At 50.6% G+C, this 4241-nt stretch overlaps 1 pseudogene; it reads left to right on the top strand.

Annotated features, from left to right (window-relative positions):
- The window catches only part of LOC102496844 (uncharacterized), a 5216-nt pseudogene that overhangs the window by 99 nt on the left and 876 nt on the right, over positions 1 to 4241 (top strand).

The following is a 4241-nucleotide window of genomic DNA, read 5'->3' as shown; positions in this document are numbered from 1 at the left end:
CATGGCAGACGTTCTGTGCCTCTGAATGGCCTGCCTTCCAGGTTGGATGGCCCCCAGAAGGTACCTTTGACTTAAAGCTTGTTTTAGCCATTAAAGATGTTGTTTTCCAGAAAGGGCCTGGAAGCCATCCAGATCAACAGCCGTATATCATTGTCTGGAAAAATTTGATTCAGAATCCCCCTTCTTGGGTGCGTCCCTGGATCTCCCGGTCATGCCCCGGTTCCTCCATCAGCACCACCCCTGCTGCTCCTCCTCAAATCCTGGTAACCCATTCTTTCAAAGCCGAATCCCCAAAGGCTGTAAAGCGAATTTACCCAGAAGCTCAAGATCTCAGTCTTTTCGACTTCCCAGGTTCCCCCCCACCATATCCTCCCCTACCTCCTGAGAGAGAACCTAGGGGTCTCAGTGCCCACCTCAACCCTGACCCAGCCCCCTCAGCACCTTCAGGTGTCCCTGATGTCCCTCTGGGGCCGGCCCAGGGTACCCCGAGCCATTGCCGACTGGCTCACCCATCCCCTGACACCACAGTCGCTCTACCCTTACGAGCGTATGGGCCACCGCCCGTCACCGAGGAGGGGCTCCCCACCCTTCAACCACTCCAGTATTGGCCTTTTTCCTCCTCTGACCTCTATAATTGGAAAACTAACCACCCTCCTTTTTCTGAGGATCCCCAATGCCTCACTGGCCTGGTGGAATCCTTAATGTTCTCTCATCAGCCAACCTGGGATGATTGCCAACAGCTATTGCAAACTCTCTTTACTATGGAAGAGAGGGAGAGAATCCTGCTGGAAGCCAGAAAAAAATATCCCCGGACCCGACGGACAGCCCACTCTGCTCCCAAATCTTATAGAGGCTGCATTCCCACTTGTTCGCCCGGAATAGGCATGAGGGTGGGGAGCAACTGACAGTCTACCGCCAGGCTCTAGTGGCTGGCCTCCGTGGGGCTGCAAGGAGACCCACCAATTTGGCTAAGGTAAGGGAAATTATGCAGTGACCCACTGAACCTCCCTCAGTTTTTCTGGAGCGACTAATGTTGGCTTTCTGGTAGTTCACCCCATTTGATCCTGCCTCTGAGGGACAAAGGGCTTCGGTGGCTATGGCCTTTATTGCCCAGTTGGCATCTGACATTAAACGTAAACTGCAGAGGCTTGAAGGATTGCAGGATCTCTCCTTGCAGGATCTAATCAAAGAGGCAGAGAAGGTTTATCATAAGAGAGAGACTGAAGAGGAAAAGGAGCAGAGGAAGGAGAAGGAAAGGGAAGAAAGGGAAAGTAAAAGAGAAAGGAGACAAGAAAGGAATTTAGCTCGGATCTTGGCCACTGTAGTCAGAGACAGGGAACCTAGGCACAACCCAGCAAAGGGGTGCAAGCCTGCACACCCTTCTTTAGAGAAGGATCAATGCGCCTACTGTAAGGAAAAAGGTCATTGGGCTAAAGACTGCCCAAAAAGAAAGAAAAAATTACAAGCTCAACAAAACCGGAACACACCTGCTAAAGTACTTGCACTGCATGAGAACTCAGACTAGGGGAGACGGGGCTCGGAACCCCTCCCCGAGCCTAGGGTAACTCTCAAGGTGGAGGGGAAGCCAATTGACTTTCTGGTTGACATGGGAGACCAGCATTCAGTGTTGCTTGCACCATCAGGGACACTGTCTAAAAAGAAATCCTGGGTCATAGGGGCCACAGGACATCAACAATATTCCTGGACTACTAATAGGATGGTAAATTTAGGAAAAAGACAAGTAACCCATTCGTTCTTAGTAATCCCTGAATGCCCTGCACCATTATTGGGATGGGATTTACTCACTAAAATGGGGGCCCACATTAGATTTACTCCAAGAGGCCCAAAAGTCTCTCATGACACTCAGACTTTTATCTTGACTATGCATTTAGAAGACGAACACCGGCTACTTAAAGGACCACCTAACATCACAGATCCGCTCCAGGATTGGTTACAAAAATACCCGGGAGCATGGGCCAAAACAGCTGGGGTAGGCTTGGCTGTTAACTGACCTCCGATTATAATAGAACTCAAAACTACCATGTCTCCGGAGGCGGTCCGCCAATATCCCATGACCCGAGAAGCCCAGGAAGGCATTCGACCCCACATCCAGCGCCTATTAGCCCTGGGCATCCTAAAGACGTGCCAATCCCCCTGGAACACCTCCCTGTTACCTGTCAAAAAACCAGGCACCATTGACTATCACCCTGTACTATGGGAGGTCAACAAACGGGTACTGGACATTCATCCCAAGGTACCCAATCTTATAACTTGCTGAGCTCTCTCCCTCCAGAACGGGACTGGTATACTGTGCTTGATTTGAAAGGTGCATTTTTCTGCCTCCAGTTGCACCCCTCCAGTCAGGAACTGTTTGCTTTTGAGTAGAGAGACCCCAATACTGGTGTCATGGGGCAGCTAACCTGGACCCAGCTGCCTCAGGGCTTCTGACACTCGCTGACCATATTTGATGAAGCTCTCCACCAGGACCTAGCCCATTTTCAAGCCAGCCATCCCAAGGTAACTCTCCTTCAATACATGGATGACCTGTTACTTGCAGGAAAAACCAAGGACATCTGTCAGCAGGGGACAGAGCTCCTCTTGGAAGAGCTGGCCTGACTGGGGTATCGGGCCTCTGCTAAAAAAGCCCAGCTTTGCAAAAAGGAGGTAACTTACCTAGGCTAAGTCCTAAAGGATGGTAAAAGATGGCTCACGGATGCTAGAAAGCAGACCATCACACAGATTCCTGCTCCTCACACTCCCCAACAGGTACGAGAATTTTTATGGACTGCGGGATTCTGCCGCTTGTGGATCCCCGGATTTGCCACCCTGGCAGCCCCCCTTTACCTGTTAACGAAGGAAAAGTCTCCCTTCATATGGGGTACTGACCAACAACGAGCCTTCAATGATATTAAACAAGCCCTGTTGTCCACACCTGCTTTGGCTTTACCTGACGTGACAAAGCCCTTTACTCTATATGTGGACGAACAAAAAGGCATAGCCCAAGGAGTGTTAACACAATCTTTAGGGCCCTGGAAAAGACCAGTAGCTTACCTCTCAAAAAAATTAGATCCAGTGGCTGTGGGATGGCCAGCCTGTCTGAGGTCCATAGCGGCCGTGGTGACATTGGTGAAGGATTCAGATAAATTAACTATAGGACAGAAACTGTTGGTCATCGCTCCTCATGCATTAGAGAGCATAATCCGACAGCCCCCTGACCGCTGGTTATCTAATGCTCGCATGACCCACTACCAGAGCCTTCTATTAGACCAGGACAGAGTTCACTTCAGTTCCCCGGTTGCCCTCAACCCTGCCACCCTGCTGCCTGATGCGTCGGCTCTGGGGACAGTTCTTCATACTTGCCAAGAAGTATTGGCAGAAGAAACTGGGATTCGACATGACCTGCAGGATCAGCCAATGCCTAACACTCAGCTAACCTGGTTCACTGATGGAAGTAGTTATCTCCTGGCAGGTAAGCGGGTGGCAGGAGCTGTGGTGGTGGATGAAGAGTGGACTATCTGGGTGAGTAGCTTGCCCGAGGGGACCTCAGCTCAAAAAGCTGAGCTCATAGCTCTAACCCAGGCCCTACGACTGGCTGAAAATAAAACTGTAAATGTCTATACAGACAGTCGGTATGCTTTTGCCACCGCGCACATACATGGGGCTATCTACAGACAACGAGGCTTATTGACCTCGGCTGGCAAGGACATTAAACATAAAGAACAAATCCTCAATCTGCTGGAGGCCATACACCTCCCCCCAGCAGGTGGCGATCATACATTGCGCTGGGCATCAAAAAGGAAACAATCGGGTAGCAAAAGGAAACAGGTGGATGGATCAGGAAGCAAAACGGGTGGCACAGGGGCCCTGCATACTGGCAGTCCAACAGTTAGCAGCCTTGCCTGAAGAAAGCCCTATGGGGACTCTCATTTACACCAAACAGGACCTATCAGACATTAATAAGCTGGGTCTACATTCAGTGACCACCAACGGGGTACGAAAGAACCCTGAGGGAAAAATTATTCTCCCCCGGAAAATGGCGCTAGCATTTCTCAAACAGCTCCACCGCCTAACCCACTTAGGCTCTAAACATTTGATAACGTCTGCTTGACGGTCTTCGTATCATATCCTGGACTTACCCAAATTAGCTACGTCAATACTCAGAGCTGTAAGCCTTGTCAGCTAGCGAATGCCTGTCCCAATAAGGTGCCCCCAGGAAAACGGCTCCTCGGAGACCGCCCCGG

The sequence above is a fragment of the Tupaia chinensis genome, unplaced genomic scaffold (genome assembly GCF_000334495.1).
Source record: "Tupaia chinensis unplaced genomic scaffold, TupChi_1.0 Scaffold144814_1, whole genome shotgun sequence".
Lineage (NCBI taxonomy): Eukaryota > Metazoa > Chordata > Mammalia > Scandentia > Tupaiidae > Tupaia > Tupaia belangeri.
Note: the sequence above shows the minus strand (reverse complement) of the source record. Positions and strands in the feature narration are given on the sequence as shown.